Source organism: Sturnira hondurensis, unplaced genomic scaffold (genome assembly GCF_014824575.4).
Source record: "Sturnira hondurensis isolate 20B ecotype Veracruz unplaced genomic scaffold, ASM1482457v3 Scaffold0016663, whole genome shotgun sequence".
Taxonomy (NCBI): domain Eukaryota; kingdom Metazoa; phylum Chordata; class Mammalia; order Chiroptera; family Phyllostomidae; genus Sturnira; species Sturnira hondurensis.
Window position 1 is genome coordinate 12,377,221 of NW_028089294.1, and position 20,090 is coordinate 12,397,310.

Genomic DNA, 20,090 nt, shown 5'->3' on the forward strand with positions numbered 1-20,090 from the left:
TTGCGTCAGCCCTGTAGCAGTGCTATGGAGATTCTCCCAGCACTGACCCTGGTCCTTGGCATCGGATAGAACTTTATTTCAATATTAGGCTATTTTATTTCTCTGAGCAGAGATTACATGTAGGAGAAGAGGGAGGAGACAGAATGGGAGAGGCCCCACTGGGTCTCAGTCTGGTGGCACCTTTCTGGTCCTGAGTCCCGGGGCCAAGCCCTCCAGAGGGACAGAGACCCCTCCTGGCCAGGAAAGGAGCTGGCGCGTCTGGGTGAGAGCTGTCGTGGGGGAGGGCTAGGGGGATGTCCCTGAGCGCTCTCCCCTGCAGCAGGGGGGCTTCGGGAACTCGCTGAGCAGGCAGGTTTGCAGGGAGACCCTGCGCAGGATGAATTTCTGCATTCACTCTACTCTATGAAAGAGTTTCATGAAGGCCGATGTTCCCAGTAACCCGAGTTCCCCTCGTCCAGTCCTGGGCTCTGCAGCTCACCTGGTGAATTCCATCTGTTCAGTACGTGTGATGTGCTGGGGTTGCAGCAAGAAGGGAAGAGAGGCTCTATAGGAAATCCAGATGCCCTGTGGGGAGACAAGAAGGAAACGTGTACCAGGCATGCGTCTGCCTCAGGGCACTAACCTTGTCCAGGGGCGGGGCTGGGGTTGTGTTACCCAGAGCATTTCACATTTATGGATTCTAATCCGAGAGATCAGGAAGGGGAGGGGACAGGGGATTAGGAATGAGGACAAGTACTTTGGACCAGGCACTCAAGGCACTGAGCACCTACTGTGTGCAAAGCCCCAGGCTAGTACCACGAGAAAGCAGCAATTGGATCAGCCGTCTCCAGGCTGAGTTTGGTAGAGGGCTGCCCCTGTGCCCACCTCACTCTTGTGGTTGGGTGTTCCAAAGACTGCCAGCAAAGCCTGGTGTTTTCCCTCAAATGGGCCCCATGGTGGGGTGACCTTCAGTCTATAGGGGCTTCTACTTCCAACCCTGTGTCTATGAGGTTGAAGTTGCCAGCTGAGTCCCTGAATCCTTCTGAGTCCAGCCCCCACTGTGCACTGGTTTCATCCTGTTGTGAAGCGTGGGGCCTGCTGGCCTGGCCTGACAGCCCTGTGGCCCTTCCCAGCCCTGCCTGCCCCAGCTTCCACCAGCTGTGGCTGCTGGTGACTCACCCCTGTGACTAGAGATTCTCAGCAGAGACTGGCCTTCTGGGTTGGATAATTCTTTTTCATACGGTGTGCCTGTGCACTGTAGGATGTTTAGCAGCATCTCTGGCCTCTACCCACTAGATGCCAATAGCACCCCCAAGTTGTCAAAACCAAAAATATCTCCAGACACGGCCAGATGTCTCCTGGGAACAAAGTTACAGTGAGAACGACGGATGCAAAGCCAGCCGCACTTGTTACCCAAGTTCTCAAGAATGATATGTAAACACGTGTTATCGGCCCCAGCAACGGGACAAGGCCACACCCTCCCTAAAAGGCAGAATCAGGCAGAAAGCAGAACATACAGCCCAGGGGGTTCAGGTGCAGACTCTGGGGTCAGATCAGGCAGTTTCCAGTCCCGGCTGCGCCACAGACACAGCAGAGGGACCTCACATCACCTGGCTGCTTTGGACTGCAATTGCCTCTTTTAACAAACAGGGATTTAAACAAAAAAAACAATAATGCTACCCACCTAACGTGATTTTTTCTAAGACTTAGATGAATTATGTGTAGAGTGCAGGGTAATAAATAACATGAGCCGGCTGACAGTGCAGGGCCGGAAATGGAAGGTAAGGGCCCTCCTGAGAAAAGTGAAGACGCTCAGGCAGAGAGATGCAGCCAAACCCCAGGTATCGGGAAGGGGCACTAGGAAGATTGCTAAGTTGTCAGGAGTGGTGGTGGAGCAAGGAGGGACACAGGAGGAATTCAAGATTGAGTTCAATGCTAGAGAAATGGGAGCATTGGCATCAAACCCATACATGTGGGTGCAGAGTGCAGGCATGAGCATGGACCTCAGCAGTTCTCAGTCGAGGCCTCGCTGAAGAACCACATGGGGAGCTTTTTAAAAATGATGATACCCAAACTCCGAGCAGCTGAAGTCTCTCTTGGCTAAGCTGCGCAGGTGGTTCTAATGAGCAGTCAGGCTTAAGAGCCACGGCTCCAGCGCAGTGTTTCTCAGACTTAAACAGGCAAGTTAACACATCATGAGGGGATCTTACCTCTGTTGCAGCAGGTCTGCCCTAGGGCCTGTGCTTCTGAACTTCTCACAAGCTCCTGGGCAGCGCTGATGCCAGCAGTTCATGGACCCCACTCTGGATACTAAGGACTCAGATCAACAGTTCTCCAAGTTTTGATTCCACCGAACTAGCAGCTCAGTAGCAACTGGCATCATTTGGGAACTTGTTAGAAATGCAAATTATTAAGCTTTACCCCACAACTACGGACTCGGAAATTCTGGGAGTGCAGACTAGCAGCCTGCATCGTGACAAGCACTATAGATAATTCTGACGTGTGTTCGAGTTTGAAAACCATAGGCATCAGCTTATACTTGGGCTTGCTTTTGTGAACCAGATGAAGTCCACAGGCCGGTTGGTCCAGCTGAAAGACTCAGGGTTTGAGTAGAATGTAAGGCCCTGGAATAAGGCTGCCCTTCTGCCTGCATGCTGTAGCACTGTCCTTCCATCCAGGAGACAGGACTTCTGTCTCGGGTCCTGTGCAGACCTTTTGCTTCTGTTTCCTTCCAGCTCTTCCCCCTTCTCCCAGTTTCTTCAACCACAGAGTCTATATGAATCCTCCTGGATTTCATCCCACTGTGGGGTACTCCTAGGCCAGTGGCCATTGGCCCACACTGGACTCCTGGCTCCTTTGTGGGCTCCAACCTCACTGATACAGGCTTCCCTACCACTGGTCTACTTTTGTGTTCCCATCATGCCTTGCAGCTAAGGCTCTACTAGTTAATGACACCAGTTGCCCTCTAGGGCAACTAATCTTTGATAGTATCTACTACCACGTACCTCATATGTGATAGGAATTCAACAAATGTTGTTGAACCGATAAAATGGAGAGTAAAACCGGAAAGATGCTTGACTACTCCCTCCCATCTGCCTTACATGAAAAGAGGAAAAGGGAAGCTAGAAGAAGCCTCTTCCATCTTCCTTCCATCCTTAGGGCATTCAGATGAGGGATCTGAATAGACTCAGTTAAAGGAAAAAGCCTTTTTTTTTTCCTCTTAAAGAGATCTCATTATTGAAAAGAGAAGAGTGAAGACACAGCCTGTGGGAGGGGTCCGAGCTTATTAAATTTACTTCCAATTTTCCTACCACTGTAATTGGATTCTGATTTATAGGATGCATGTGGACAGCACGTGAAACAGAGAACAATTAGCAGAGCATTAGAACAGCGTCGCTGCCGAGAGGGTGGGCGCTGGGGTGAACTGCCTGGGAACCCAAAGATGCCGCAGGTGGGGCGAGGACGGGGAGAAGGAGGAAGGCTGTGGAAGTTGTCCCCCAGTGGGCTGCTATGCTGATTGAAAACCTGGTGTGATGGCAGTGTGGAACACCCCTGACAAGCAAGTCACAGCGTGGCGCCATGTGATAGAAGAAGCCCCAGAGAGGCTGAGGGCTGAATGTGTTTCGTATGGAATAGGACAGAGTTGCCATTTTTCTCTGGGGCCTTGACCCTGTGGAGCCCACGGTATTTAGGAGGCAGCTGGTTTGCCTGGAGCGTGCGTGGTATAACTGAAGAGGAGACTGCAGAAGATAAGACCGGAGCAGGCTTCAGACTCCACTTCCCTGGGGGTAAGCAGTGAGTGGTGCCCACACCCAGAATTGTTCGGAAAGTGAGTGTCCACAGTTTCCAATGGATCCCCTATGCATTCACCGTTTGGGGTTGATAACTACCCCCCAGCCCCCACTTCTTCCATGATATTTAACATTTTCACAGCCCTGAGATTGAAGCCTGGTGCTGTTGGCCTTTCGACATGTGTTTGCTGCGGCTGGGTATCCTCCCCTTCCCAGTTCAGGTCCTGGGAGAGGAGTGGGGATGAGGTAACCAGCCATGGCCTTCCACACACCCCTTCTCCTTTTTTGGCTTTGTTTTCTCATCTGCAGTTGGACTTGAAGCTTTATCATTCTGTAAGTCATCAAGTAACTGTAGATCCATTCACCCTCCCGCTGTCGGTTCCCCACCCAGTAGGTACACAGTATGCACTCTGCTCTCCCACCCCGCCTCAGTGTGAACAAAGCAACTGCACCTGTATCGGGGCATCCTGACCCTCAACTTCCCCCGCTAAGGCCCACAATTCTGTTAACACTGATGAAAGCTTTAACTTCTAGGACACTGCCTAGGTCCTGTGGGATCATAAGGGTGAATAAGTCAGGGCCATCTATAACAGGAAGAGGGAGTGGTATGCCATTAACAACTTTAATGTAAGGAAGAGGCAACAACTAGCTGTAGTGAGTCTGAGATTTCCCACAGGAATTCTGCGGTCTGTAAATCATCGACTGGCTCAACAAATAGTCTGGCTTCCGATTGTCCTGCCCCCACATCTTGGTGACAACAGCTGGATCTGCCATCGTCCAAGGAGCACATAGAACATCTGGCAGTTGAGAGGCCCTTAAACAGGGGTGCACCTCTCTAGAAGGGGGGGATATTTTGATGAAACAAACGCATGTTTTCACTGTCACCCAGCAACACTTATTACGGGGTTGCTTTGATTTCAGGGGAGCGGGTAGCAGGGCGGACTGAGCCCAGGAGCCACAGCTGGAAGGAGTTAGAGCTGGAAAACCCCATGAGGTCACCTCCTCCTGGCCCAGTAGGATTGTTCCCCTCGGCACATTCTCCGGGCCTGCGTCCAGTGCCCAGTGCCATGCTAAATGGTTCAGACAGCGGGATGCCTATCACTTGCCTAGAGAGAAAATTCCACACTTCGACATGTCTCACCAGGAGGACTTCTTTCCTTTGCTCCTTTCAATCCCAGGGAATGAGGGGTCAGTAGCCCAGTCTCGGCTCGCATTTCTCCTGCCTCATATTTACTCAGTTGGAATGACTGCCAAAGATCATCATCATTTCTCTCCTTGTACTCGTCACTTAGCAGTAATAGGATGAAATTCTTTACGGCTGGAATGGCTAAGCATAAAAAATGTTCCTACTCCCTCAGAGTCGAGGCTATTCCACCAGCTCAGCACACAGAGTTGGTGATTCCACATGAGGGCGGCGGGGAGGGGAGGGGCAGCCCATCAGAGACACTTAGCTTTTGCAAACAAGCGCCCATATGCTGTATCCTGCTCCCTCCTGTGCATCATTTTTCAATACAGGAGTTTGTGAGCCTGTTGACAGTGGAGCTGAGTGCACTTCACTGCAGAGCATCTCAGACTTTCAGGGAGCTTTGGAAGGGGGCAGCGGGCGGAGTTTCTGAACGTCCTGGAGATCTGTGTCTGCTACCCTGGACAGCTGTTCAAGTGCCACCAGGACCATGGAATGGGTCCTCACCAGGGTGGGGGGAAGAGAGACCACAGAGGCTGAGAGAGCCGGTGCCTCTAGGCCAGGATTCCTTTTATTCCCAGTCCCCTGGGTCCTTGCGTACTGCCCCTCCTGCCACTGCTTGCTCTGTGAATTTCAGACAGATTTCTCAAAGAGGCAGCTCCTGGGCTTTTGAAAGGGAACCAGTCAAGAAGACATGCTGATGAGAATTCATCTAGGCAAACTACCTTACTAATTAATGTTTTCTCACACCTTGTTTCCTAGTTAATTCCCACCAACTTCGACATTGCATGACGCACCTCATTCATTCATTTATTCATTTTCCTATCATGTGCTCATTCATCTGCTTAACACATTTATTGAGCACTAACCACATGACAAGCTCTGTGCTAGGAATGGGTCCCCACTCCCCAGGAGCCTGTGGTCTTGTGAGGGATGTGTACATGGGACCAATTCCTGATGCTCGCATGTGGATCACCCTGAGGCCATACCCTTGATTCTGGACTTAATGCAGACGTCCTGCCCTCAGTTTCCAAGCCCCTGTCTCTTGCCCTGTCCCCGATTTGGGTGTAGCTATCCCTGTCTTGGCCTTGGAGCAAACCACAAGAGTTCAGAGCTTTCCTGTAAAAAAGACAGAACATCAGGCGTGCCTGTGGAGAAGGACTCTGCACGTGGACCGGAGGTAGAGGCTTGTCGGAGATGGCATCTGGGCTGGGCCTCGGGGAGACGGGCAGGATTTCAGCCAGTGGTCAGCATTCCCAGTTTAAAGAATAACATAACCAAAGACAAGGAAGCGGAAAGCCAGTGTCTTGTAGGAGTCACCCCAGCTTCCTTGGACTGTGGGATGATGGAGTGGGGGAGGTGGAGGGAAACATTTCTGGAAGGAAACTTGGGGTCATCTTGTGGCAAAGTCTTGAATTCAGGTTAAGGAGCTTAGCGTTAACTCAGTAGATGTCGAAATGCTTTGACTTTCATGCTGTCATTGCCTCACCACCATGACAAATCTGAGAGATGCCCTATGCAACACACTCCTGGCCAGCACCACATTCTGGGAGCCAAGGGATGAGGACAAAGGCAGGATCAAGCAGAACTGTGCCAGGTGGCAGTGATGTCCCTGCTCCCACAGAGAAGAGTGGGCAACAGCATAGTACCAGCTTGGCTCGAACTGGGTGCTACCCTAGTGGGTAGGAAATAATGTGGGATCTTGGGGAGTTTGTTCTCAGGTGTGGTGGAAGGGATGAGAAGCAAGAATTGGTCCTGAAGGAAAAAGACTGGTGGGAACCTAGAAAAGGGTCTGCCCTCCACCCCTAAACTAAGTGCTGGGTTTTAGGACTGAGCACTAGTACTAGCCCTAGAGACTCGGGCAAAAGAAGGAGATTACTAGCGGGTTAAGCATAGACCTAGGTAAGGAAATTCAGGCTCAGAGAGATGAAGGGACTTGCCCAAGGTCACGCAGGTAGTCAATGCTTGCCTGAAACACAAAAACAAGTTTTCAGATTTTTATATAAATAATTCTGTCACAAACATGAAGTCCCTGTTATGTCCAAGTCCACCAAGTGAGGGAGTGTGTGTGTGTTTGACTTGTGGGACAAGGAGAAGAGGTGACACATGACAGTTCTGTCTGGGTCTCCCAATTAGGGTAGTTTGATACTTCTATCTTAGCTCTGCTTGGGGGCACAGATATAACATAAACCAATTGGCTAACTGGGTCAATCGTTTTTCTGGGATTCTATCACCAAGGCCAAGTTCTAATGGGCATGTAATCCAAGAAGAACCTGTGTGCCTATGGAAGGTGCTAAATGGCCTTCGTTTTGCGGGGGGCGAGGGGGGGAGCAGATTTCTCTTCTTCCTCCAGGGGTTTGCCTCCTTGAATACAGATTGCCTGAGGAAAGAGGCAACAGGAAGACGTGGAAAGGGATAGTGAAGTATGTTCACAGCCCAGGATGGGAAGCTGATTTGGAATTAAATAATTCCCATGAAAATTCATCCTGAAGATTAGTGAATATAAGACTATTAGTGCTATATCAGTAAATGAGCACTCTGAACTCTTGTTCTCATGGAGCTTATATTTCCCAAGTGGGCAAACCCCCCAGCCAGTGACTGGGGACTGCCCCCGTGCCCTCCACAGGCTACCAGGACCTTCTCACCTGTGGGCCACCCAAGGAAAGAATGTTCCCCTGAGCTAGCCTTGAAAATAAGCCCCATGCACTCAAGGCCAGTAATGCCAAGGGGAATATGGTATCATTTCTCCCTCCTCTAAGTTAGCTTTTTAAAAAAATTGTTTGTGGGATGTGCACAGAAGACGGTGGAAGGTGCAGGAGGAAACCCCGGATTTGCACTCTGAATTCTGGGGTGTTCTCTGTTGTGCCATGGGTTTCCAGGGTAGCTGGGGGTCTAAGGGGAGCAGAAAGCACAAGTTGAGTTTGGTTTTGCTCCTTGCCTACTTCATGGGTTGTATTGAATTCTTCCAGGTGTGAGGCTTTTGAAATATTGCTGCGAGACCAAAATATGCCCCATGGCCCAAATCTCTCTTTATCTTTTCTTAAGTAAACTTTGTATGAAAGTATCATATTCATACAGAAAAGTTCAAGCACCAAACATGGACAGCTCAAAGATTTGTCCAAAGAGAACACAGCCATGTTCCTGCATTAAGCACCTTGTTCAAGGACAAGGCGACTCTTAGTTTGTCAGCGGCTACCCTTGTGCCCCTGCCCCTATACCCCAGCACAGGTAACACTGCAAACCTCAAATGCCATGGGCTAGCGTCCCTTGTTGTTGAATTATATTTATGAAACCCAGCCACAACTTTGCAAGACAGTATGTTCTTTCTTGTTGTTGTATAGTACTCCTTTTGGTGACTGTATTACAATTTAAGGACCTGGTCTGCTCTTAATGCAAAGGGGGTGTTTTTCCAGAGTGGGGCTCTTAAGAGCAGACCTCTTGCTTGTCTTTCACACAAGTCTTTCTCATGCTTGCCCTTCAGTGAACAGGTACGTGTGTGTCTCTAGGGTGTGTCCCTGGGAGCTTTTGGAGGTCCTGTCAAATACCTAAGGGAATGGTTTTACCCAGTCCCAGCCGCCCCGCGGGGTCGGAGAGGTCCAGCTGCTTCTTGGCTTTGTTATCAGTCCCTTGCTATTGCCTGTCTTTCCCATTTTAGCCTTTTTAGAGGCTGAGTGGTGGTATCTTATTGTGGTTTAAATTAGCCTTTCATAAGTTCACTGGCCACTTGAATACCCAATCAGAGTGTCCACCCCTTTTCTGTTCATCTTCCCGGGCCCTTTGCCCAGGAACCGAGCACAAAGCCTGACTTTTAGTCTATTTTCTCCTCTGATTATTCTCATTCTGTCCTGCATCTTGGCAGTGTGATTAAAGGGTTGCGGGCAGGGCGACTAGCCCAAACCTGAGAAGACCCGCCTCCTATCTAGGATACTGCCCGACCCTTCAGTGATCTGGTGTCTGTTGGTCCCTGTTAGAAAAGAGAAGTAGCTCAGAGATGGCTAGTAAGGCCACTTCCAGCTCTGTCTGCTGGTTGAAGATGCTTCTGCCGGGAAGGATGTGCGGGAACTGACTTAGGAACTGAATTGGATTGGAAGCTATTTCCAGATGCACAGCTCCTGCGGCCCAGCAGCAGCTCCCCTCCCCCACAGCCCTGGATTAGTCTTTCTCCTCACACACTCCTCTTCCCATCGGGACGCAGGACCTGCCGAACCATCAGAGCCACCCTGTCCCACTGCTGCCTTGTCCACTCCCTTACGCAGTCTTCCCTGTGCCCCTGGCTGCCACCCCTACCCCAGCCTCCACCTGGCAGAGGTCACCAGGCCCGCTCCCGGCTTAAGACACACACGTAAGCTGGTGTCACACTGTCACTGAGCTTATCTGAAGGCCCAGGATCTACTAAACGTGAAACAGCAAGTTGCTTGCTCTCAGAGTTGGCACATCCTGTGGATGGCAGCCCGGCTGCAAACAGGTGACCTGCTCACTGTTTTCAGCCTCGAAAAAGAAGTGGGAACAGATGGATATTTCCCCTTTAAACCACAGAGCACCATCACGGTCAGTTCCCGTTTCCCCCCAGGGCTTTGAAGAACACTTGGTTTGCTGTGATACACCCCATGGGCTCTACGGCCGGAAGACGTGGGGCCAGCTGCAGCAGCGTGGGGAACCCCGAGGTGGCTCAGGGCGCCAGCGCGATTCCTGAGTAAATGGCTGACCGTTCCAGGATGGCCTCGCATAGGAATAATCACCCCTGGTACACCTTGTAATTATGGGAGACTTTCCAAAAGTGCGTTTACATCCCTCTCACATGATGTCCTCAGACGGTCATCCCCACCATCACTGCTTCACCAGGGAGGAAGCCGAGGTTAGTGCCCTGGTTAACAGGGCACCTAGCTGTGTGAGCTTGAGGTAAGGCGCCTCCACCAGCTACTAGCTGGTCCGTGTATACCTGACTCAAACTCTCTGAGCCTCATGGGAATGACATGGGTTGCTCGGGGGGAGCAAACCCACAGTCCACGTCAAAGGCTGGGCACAGTCTTTGTCCTCTAGTGACACTGGGTGACTGTGAGCCGTGGCGATGAGTTAGTCAATGGGTATTCGCGTTAGGATCAGCATTAGCACGCAGGCCCTGTGATCTCCTCACTGCTTCACAGCTATGGGTAAAAGCAGGTCTGAGAGGCAGGGCAGAGAGGGGGACAGCTCCAAAGGAGGAAGGGGTGGCGGGAATGAGGCTGGAGAGGTCCTGGCTTAGCCCTGTCCCCCGCCTTTGAGTTGGGCTACACCCCAAGAGCGAGGTGGGGCAGGGTCGGAGGGAACATGGCAGAGAGCTTCCTGCCTCGGCACTGGCTCCTGGCGCCGAGCACTGAGCACCTGACGTGTCTGAACACCAAACTTACTTTAACAACCAGAAGGCGAAGTAAGCAACGAGGCGGTTGTGATGCCTGGTCTGCTGAAGTCCGTACTTTTAAGATGCTGGAGATAGAAGGCAAGGGCAGCAGGGAGAGTGATTTAAGGGCCGGGGGCCAGGAAGTACAAATGTGTTGACAGGAGATGAAAAGAGCAGAGAGGCGATGACAGCTGTGGGTGGAAGAAGCGGTGGCAGGGAGGCTGGCGGAGGTGACAGACAGTGGGAAGGAGCGATGCGATCAGCTCAGCAGGGCCCGAGGCGGCTGCAAAACTAAGAAGACTGTGCGATGTGACAGGAGGAGGACTTGGCTCAGGGACCCGTGGAGTCACGGAAACAGCCCGGGTTCCAGGTGCAGTAGCAAGAAGCGAGATCAGCAAATGTCCCTTGTGGTTGTCCTCAGCATGTCTGATATAACAAGGAAACCCTTACATTTGATTGGAGGCTGTTGTATCCAGACAGCTCTCACCTTCTGCCCTCGCCTGACCCTCACAATGACCTTGAAGCTAGCCAGAGCAGGCATTGTTCCATCCTTCACCTGGTCTCCCACTATTCCCCGTCTCTCCTTGATTCATCATACAGAATACAGACACACCGTTTATTCCTGACTCAAGTCCCTCTGAGCCTGCCTGGACCACCTCTTGAGATGACAGGCACCCAACCTGTGTCGCTCTCACCTGCCTCACCTCAGTGCAGGCCCCACTGTCCACCCTTTGACGTAAGCCCAGATCTTTGGAGTCCTACTCATCTCTCACCCTCGTTTTGTTGAGTCTGCCTCCCAGATAGCTCATGACCTTGCTGCCACACGCATCTGCTGTCCCCTCTCACCTGGGTGACTGCAGCAGACCCCAGCTGCCCTCCTAGTTGGCTCTGACCCTGCATGAGTGTATGCTCCGCACCTCCTCCGTGGGAGCTTTCCCAGTGCAGACACATCACTCCTTATCTCCAACCCTTCCACGCTATCACCTTGCCCGAAGGTATGTCCACCCCAGCTAGGTCCGGGGTTTGCCGCTGCCTGTCAGTACCTGAGGGTTCACATCTCCTCGTCCTTGTTGCTCTCTCAGCGCAGGCCCTTACATCTCCAGGAAGACATCCTGTCTGCCCCGGCTAAATTAGGTAACTTCCTCACTCCCACGTTCACCTCCCAGCTGCACCTATGCCCCACGCTGCAGGCATCAGTTTGCCTTGCCTCTGCCCTCCGAGACCTTGAGTGACTTGGGGCAGGGACGCTGACTGACCGTGTTGCCTCCCTCCGGAGCCCCGCCCAGGGCCTGGCACTCAGGCTCCTTGCTGGTATCCGCTGAGTCGACATGGACTCAAAAAGCACCTCCTAGATTTATTCCTAAACTACCTTCTGAAACATCAGGGTTTGGGAGTGTGCACATGGGAATGAATCCTCGGAACAGAGTGAGAAAATCCAATCACAGGAAATTTAAAACCACCGTCACTCAACGAAGAATTCTCCGTGTTAGCACATAAATCCAAGACCATAATCAGCCAACATTTATTGATCAAACTATCTCCCTGACATGTGGTAGGCACCTTATATATGTTCTCTCGGTTAATCTTCACAACAAATTTGCTGTGATCCTGGTTTTAGAGATGAGGAAATTGACTCCAGTCAGCTGAGTAACTTGTCCAGAGGAACTGAAAGGTGGAAAGTGGCCCCTGTCCGCAGGGAAGACAGCACAGCCATGCAAAGAGGGGTGTCACCGCGGGCAGCCCCGGAGACGTGCCGCGGAGGAAGCCCACTTGGCCCAAACATTGCCGAGCAGTTACAATTTAGGCAGCCCTAGAAAGGACGCTGGCAGGACGGGAGGCGTGTGGAGGTTGTGGCTTAGGGCAGGAACAAGCGTTTGCAGGGACAAAAGGCTCGGGCTAGGGAACAGCGTGGCAGGGCTGAGGGCTCACCTGATGGCGGAGGCCTTGAGATGCGGTCAAGGTTTAGCTTCAGGTAACGACCGAAGATAGAGCTACAAGTGTGAAGCAGTGTGTTGTGAAGGTTAATGTGGGAAATAGATGTTGGCCTGATGGGAGTGAGACCAGAAGGAGGTGGCGGTGGCCGAGCTGCATGCAGGACTGACTCGGGGTGGACTCACTGACCAGAAGGGTGCAGGAAGGTGTGAGGGGCCTTTGCTTTTTTCCTCCCACTCAGACCTTCCAGAGGGGCACACCGTTGTGTGTGTCCTGAAGAAAAGACAGACATGGGACACTTGGCCCTCAACCAGGCTGTTCCTGAGCTCAGTGTGCTCAGTCTGGTGACATCCCTGGAGTCATTAAGCTACAAGGCTTATCTCAGCTCCTTCAATTTGAGGAACTTTTCACCCATCGGGCGAAAGGAAGGAATGACTCTTCTGTAGTCTTTTAGCTGGGAGGCCTGAAAGATACCAGGAGATTGCTCAGGGACTGTCAAGGAGACACAATCATTCTGTAGCAGCTGATGGGAAGCCCAGAGTCGTGATTTTTTGTCTTTCCAGAACCTTCCAGGATGAGGTCTTCAAGACCAAAGACAGACAGAAAGGTCAGTATGAAATGAAGGTTTGCGAGCCAGTGAGTTGGATGACCATCAAAGGTTATTTTAGTGGAGCGTGTGAGAGCACAGAGTCGGGAGCCAGACCATCTGGTTTCACGCCGAGGTTCTGCTGCTCGCCGACTGTGACCTCCCGGTCTCCTCCCCAACAAGAGAGAAGGAATTGCAACACTTATATTCGAGAAGTGCTCTGCGGATTTGACGAATGCCTGAGACATCGAGAGGGTTCAATAAATGTTACCTATTATTGCTCCTGTGGAATATGATTCAAGCAGGGCTAAAATAAGAGTTGAAAGTGCCCTGGTCTCAGACACTGAGGGATCTTTTTCAGAAAACATTTGAAAAATAAGCCTTGGTGTACCTCCACACTTGGAGCCCCGTTAGACTCAGCATTTGCCTTTGGAAAACACTCTCTCCCCTGTGCGTGTACACACATGCACATGTGCGTGCACGTGTGCACACACATGCATAGCAGCCATCTGGGGGGTGATCGGTACCACCTAACACAGGTTCTGGTGGCATCCCCAGAGAGGCGTCTGTGCAGCCTCCTGAGAGCAGCTGATCTTCCTGGAGAGAAGGCACTGCCGCCTCCAGTCTTCACCAAAACTCAACGTCCCGCTCACCTGGAAGGGGATGGTCCCCAGGAGAGACCAAAGTTAGTTTTCTGGAAAAACAAAGGCATGGACTAGAGCAATGGTCATTTGTAGGCGGTCTCGGTGCACATGGCCGTCTGTGCTCTGCAAGTCTGGAGGGAGCCTAGACGAGTGGGCAGCCAAGGAGCCTGAGGAGACCTGAGGCAGTAGATGGGAAAAGCCACACCGACTCGCTAGCATCAGCGACACCAAGGACAGAGTTGGGGCTGCTGATTCCAGAGCAGAGAGAGGAGATGGCCCGTTCTCTGGGTTCAGGGGCCATGCTGTTGGCAGAGGGCAGTCAGACACAGGCTCATGATAATTTAGTGGAGCAAACCCTGGGTGCCAGTTGGTGTGTTGGTGGTGATCTGATAGATCCATGGGGTTGGGGAAGACTACATGGGAGGTTTTCTCAAAGCTAACATTTACAATCAAAGGGTTTTCAACTGTTCTGCGATGGCTTTCTTTGCTGGTGTTTAAATATCCTTCCTTTTATAAAATAATGATGGTACTGGATGATGGGGGTTTTATAATATATTCTTTTCTGCAGAGTAAAATGTTGCAAGCAATGGTCTCTATAATTCTTGCATTTTATTCTACTTATACAAAAGAACCCAACATCTATTACTAGAAACCAATGCCTGACACTAATGTTGAAATTTTAAATTGGCTTAGGAATTAGGAATTTTAAGGCTTAGGAATGACCTAGGACTACAGTGTCCAGTAGAAATTGATGTGAGCCTCATGTACAATTAACAATTTTCCAGCAGACACATTGTTAAACGTGAAAGAAGTAAGGGAAGTTAATTTCAATAATATATTTTATTTAACCCAATATACTCAAATAGTATCATTCCAACCTGTAAGCAATGTAAAAACAGTACTAAATCTCTACTACATTCTGTTTTGCACAAAGCCCTTGCACTTTTGTGTATATTTCTCACTTACTGCATATCTCCATTCCAACTAGACACAGCCCAGGTGCTCAGCAACCACTGTATCTAGTGACACTGGATTGGACAGGGCAAGTCTGGGGCAGGCAGTGTTGAGCCATAGCCCACGGTCCTATCGGATAGGATTCTGTCTCTCTCGTGCTACTCAAGGAGGCATCCCGTGTCATCCCTAGGACTGTGGTAGGTGAGAGGAACACCCCAGCCGTTCAGCACAGTTGACTATTTCCAGTGCAACACAGAATGGGTCAGAGCTCTTCGGAAGCACCACCTGACTCCCCCAGATGTCTCCTGGGGCGGCCTTCACCCCAGACCCCCTGTTCTTGCTGCCATGACTTCATACTCCAACTTCAATTTGGTTTGGCCTTTCTTCTCTGCATGACGAACCTTGGCACCTCAGTCAGCTCACAGCTCTGCAGCTCTTGAGTTGGTGTCACCGTTCGTTAGCAGGGGACATTTTCTCCTGTGGCTTTGCCCCCATGGAAGCCTCACCGTTTGCTCCCTCACTTGTTCTTTAGACACTTGTTCTGTTTCTGTTGTGCTTAGTCACCATGCCTGGTGCTAACTGAGGTCGCAGCCACAAAAAAGGCTAAAATGACGTGCCTTCATTGCAACGAACCGTCAGCAGAGGAGAAAGAAATGTGAATTCACCAGATGTGGTGATAACTTTCAGTGATGAGGTGAATGCAGGGTCCTAGGGGAGCCCTTTGGAAAAGTCCTGGGAGATCAAGAAATGCTTCCCAGGGGGAATACTTTCCCAGCTAGGGTCAGAAGAGGAGGAAGTAGCCCAGCCTTGAAAGAGAGGAGAGTGCGTTTCAGATGGAGGGGAGGGAGGCGGCACCTGCACAGGTCCAGAGGGAGAAAGCAGGTCAGAACCTGGCTGGAACGCGGCGGGTGTAAAGACAGGAGTCAGAAGTGGTGCTGGGTCACAGGATGGCAAGCCGTGGTTGGGGGTTTCAACTTTATTTAGTGAGAAATTTGGGCGGTGCTGACAGGCGTGAAAGATTTGCAGTTTGGAAAGATCATCCTAGCTGCAGTGTGCAGGATAGATTGGGAGGGGATAAAGCCAGCTGGAAGCTGCTGCAGTAATCCCTGACTACGTGACGGGAATGGGCCGAAACATCCAGGTCAGAGACACGGACAAAGGATCGACAGGACCAGGTTTAATTAGACTGGGTGTGGGGGAGGGAAGGGCAGCACTGGAGGGTACCTCTTGGGTTTGGACACACAGTAGGTGGTGAGGTGGGGAACATGAAGGGGGCAGCAGGCTCGGCCTGTATGTAGGAGGTAAAGGGTGGTGAAGAGGTCACGGCAGGGGGACACGCAAGGGAAGATGCTCGTCAGGATTGGGGTTAGGGTTGTGGTTGTTACCAAACTGAAGCCTGAAAACAACTTAGATAATTCAAGGAGAGGGACGCTTGAGAAGAGGATGGCATAGAAGAGTCTTTTGTGAGACTGCAAGAGAATTTCAGATGAGGGAAAGGAAAGGAACACCAAGAGGAAACAGCCCAAGAAGAGGATAGCCATGCTAGGGTGATTTCACCAAAGCCAAGGGGAAAGAATTAAGCATTTCATAAGATGGATGGGCCTCAATGTCAAGTGCTACAGAGATGACAAGTAGGAAGACGACTGAAAAGTTTCCATTGGGTTTAGCACCATAGGAAGTAATAGGGAACTTGGGGGGTATGTTTTGGGGGGAGGGTACTAAAAGGGCACTGGGAGGCGGAGGTAGCCAGTAGCCCTATGTGGACTGGGGCTCACGGCCTCTCTGTACCATCTGACAGGGCCCCCCAAGCCTGAGTGCTTTAAGGAACTGGCAAGTTCAAAACCAAGAACTAGAAGATCTTGGCTCTGCCACTAACTAGCAGGGTGACCCCAGGCAGGTCAATTCACTGTCTGGGCCTCAGTTTCCTCATCTATAAAAGGAGGGAGCCAGAACCAACATGTCCTAAACCTGTGTCCTACCCATTCTGTTTAGTAGAATATTAAATGCTAGGCTTGACTCAATCTATATTCAATAAATATTTGGTTCCCATTATGTGCAAAGGATTGTGTGCTCGGAAAGAAAAAGTACGAGGGTTCAGGAGGGGACAGGTTTTGAGGTCAAAGCTTGGTAAACAGTAGGCCAGTAGAAGTCTCAGAACTTTTAACAAGTTAATGTGCACTGGTGAGTCACCAGAAAGGTAATCTGGCCCTGGCTGGTGTGGCTCAGTGGACTGAGCTCTGGCCTGCAAACCAAACCAGTTCAATTCCCAGTCAGAGCAAATGCCTGGGTCCCCACTAGGGAGCATGCAAGACGCTACCACACATTGATGTTTCCCTCCTTTCTTTCCCTTCTCTCAAAAATAAATAAATAAAATCTTAAAAAACAAAACAAAACCAAAAAAAGGTATAGTAACCTGGTATTTTCCCAGTATTTTTCACTTGCAAAGTTATTTGACTCTTGTACACTTAGCCCACAGAGCATGCACAGACTTCTCCGGGAGAGGCATCAGCAGCTTACAGTGCAGGGACTGCCTAACCAGGTGATCACCGTGGTCCCTTCCAGTCCAGAGTTTCAGCAACCCAGGAGTTTGCTGCCAAAGAGAAAAAGGTCTTCTAGTTGCTATGGGCTGCAAAATGAAATAGTGGCAGAGACTGAACCTTTAGGCGATTCTGGACAACATGGCCTTCTATATCATAGGGCCCCCCTTCCCTAATTAGTCTCCCAGTTTGTCAGCAAAGATTCCTGGGGCATTTTTACATTGCCAGGAAAATCGGCTTGCAGAGCTGACTTCTGGGATTGCCATTCTGATCTGCAGCCTGCAATTAATTGATCTGATGGGGAAGTGCCCTAGATTCATCATAATGCAGATTTTCTTAGAAATCAGATGCTTCTGGAAGTCTGTGGCTAAGAAATCCAGAAAGGTCCTCTGAGGAGCAAGAAGTGACTGTGGACCCTGACCTGGTCTGACAGATTCAACCAAGACGATGGTGGTGGTTCATACAAAGAGATGCGTTTGTTGATCTAAATAGGTCCGCCCTGAAACCAAGTACCCTAACGGATGGCCCTATGAGCACAGAATGGGGCAATGCCCATGATACCATCTAGGCTTGCCTGCCTGCCTTCCTTCCTTCCTTCCTTCCTCTCTCTATCTCTCTATATATCTTTGTCCCTTCCTTCTTTCCTTCCTTCCTTCCACTTTTTAGGTTGGGTTATTTTGTTTGTTTTTAATTTATTTATTTTCCAAATACAGTTTTACAGTTGTCATATAATGTGATATTAGCTCCAGGTGTACAACATAGTGATTAGACACTTATGTAGTTTACAAAGTTACGGCTCCGATAAGTTACGCTGTGTGACACCAGTCATGGTTATTACAACATTGTTGTGGGTCAGCCTTCCCTGACGGGACTTCTGTAAAGAATTAAGCTGTAAAGCCCTACCTAGATGTCCGTTGTCTGAAGTGAGTTAACTTCTCTATGCATGTGGAGAGGTATTAAATATGTACCATCCATGGGAGAAGTGAGAAGACAGTCACTCAAATAATTTCCTATGTATTATGTTTTATATTAGGAACCTGGGAATTGAATCTATAAAGAGTGGAACAAGCCCCAAAGGTACTGCTGAAGGGTTTTTTGGTTTTTTGGTTTTTGTAGCTCAGAGTGCCTGTATTCATTGTCTGTTGCTGGATAACAAATTGTCCCCAAACTTAATGCCTTAAACCAGTGACGATGTTTATCATCTCACAGCATCTGTGGGTCAGCAACTGAGGAATGGCCAGGTGGGTCCTATACTTCAGTGTCTGTCTCAGGCAGCAACGAAGGTGTTGGCCAGGGCTGCAGGCATCTCAGGGCATGACTGGAGTGGACCCTCTTCCCAGCCCCCTCAGGTGGTGGCTGGCAGGATTCAGTTCCTCACAGGCTGTTGACTGAAGACCACGCTCAGGTCCTTGCCGTGTGGGGCTCCCCAGTCTGGCCACTTGCTTCACCAAAGCATGCATGCCAAAAAATGTCATAGTCTTTGGTAACCTAGTCACAAAAGTGATATCCCATCACTTTAGCTGTGTTCTGTTCCTGGAAAGCAGGTCACCAGGTTCAGCTCACACTCCAGGGGAGATCACACAAGGAGGTTGGATCGGGGGCCCTCAGCTGCCGCCACTCTGTGCAGCAACTTCCTGTGCAGTTCACATCCCTGCCCCAGCCAGCCCCACCCCCTCCTGGAATTTAATAACACGTTCAGCAATTCAAAACATGACAGTGCCATGGAATAGCAGATCTCACTGTCATTTTAAGTGTCTTTACGAGATGGAGGATTTCTGTAATACTAAGTGAGGGCAGCTACTGAAGCAAGAAACAGGAACCGTGTGTCTTTACGAGGAAGAATGAATTAACCTGCATGTGAAATCAGAAAAATTGACATGGAAAAAAATTGCATGCCTTATAGTATATCCCATGAAAGGAGGTGAAAGGAATGTCTGATTTTACAGATGTCATACATTTTAGACTGCTTGTGTTTTTCCTTTCTAAAGAGTTGAGTTTGCTCCTAGAGGCCAGTCACAGACGCAGCATTTTACAGTTCCTGGGCATCTTCCTTTTCCTCTGAGCTGAGAGCAGGCTTCCTTAGACAGAACTGAGCAGGGAATGCATTAGGTGTTCTCCGCTCTAAGGACTAAATCGATTCTAAAAGCTGGCAGCAAGCCCACAGTGCCTGTCCTCAGGGAACTGACATTCTGGGAAGATTACGGGCCAAGAGCTATTTCCTTCTCATCCTTTCTTACACACACACACACACACACACACACACACACACGTCAGTTTTGGTGGCAGGGGAAATGAGGGGGAGGAGACAGCTATCTCCACCAGCTTCTTCAGGGCCAGAGCAATGCCACAGGGAGACAGGTGGAAGTGGAGGAGGGAGGGAGGGAGGGGGTATGTACCCCACCCCACCCCCACCGCCGCATCTGGGAATCCACAGATGGTCCCTCCCTCAGGGACAGACAGTGTTCTCCCAGGAAACTACCCCACTTTATGTCTTGTGTCTGTGTTTCCCTCAGCCTTGGTGGCCGTGGAGTTCAGGAAGTGGAACATGTGGAAGAGATAACCCATTCATTTCCTCTGCCCGGGTCTGAGGTCTCTAGCATGCTGGAACTCCAGGAATCAAAGGGACACGGCATGGCTTTCTGTTGAGGAGAGCTGTTCATTAACCACCCCTAGAAAGGGGCCTCGTGGAAATCCCACCTCCACTCACCTCTTCCGGCTCCATGTGGGCAGTGAGCAAAGGCCCCTGTTAGCACGTCCCTTGCGGCTACTCACCCAGCAGTGTCCCTGTCTTGTTACTACTCAGGGGTGGCAGCCTGTCCCTCCCTTCTGGGCAGGTCAGTGCCACTGCTGGGTTCCAGAGCTCAGTAGAAACAGCTCCTGGAGTGGCGATTCCAGCGTGGGCACGTGGGCCCACGTGGTATGCAGGCCACCGAGTGGACCTGAGGGACAGTAGGGTGTCTGAAACGGTGCCGGCATGGCAATGCTGTGGCGCGGTGACGGGACCTCCAGTAGGCCTGGGGTCGCTGGCTGCAGGGAGTGCTTTACCCTCCCTGAGCCTCAGTTTCTTCACGAGTGAACTCATTGAACAGGAGCCCCCACAGGGCTGT

The 20,090-nt window shown here is 50.6% G+C and overlaps 1 protein-coding gene across 1 annotated transcript in view; it reads left to right on the forward strand.

Moving 5' to 3' along the window:
* The window catches only part of GALNT14 (polypeptide N-acetylgalactosaminyltransferase 14), a 189,814-nt gene that overhangs the window by 118,009 nt on the left and 51,715 nt on the right, over positions 1-20,090 (forward strand). The gene's annotated exons all lie outside the window — the stretch shown is intronic.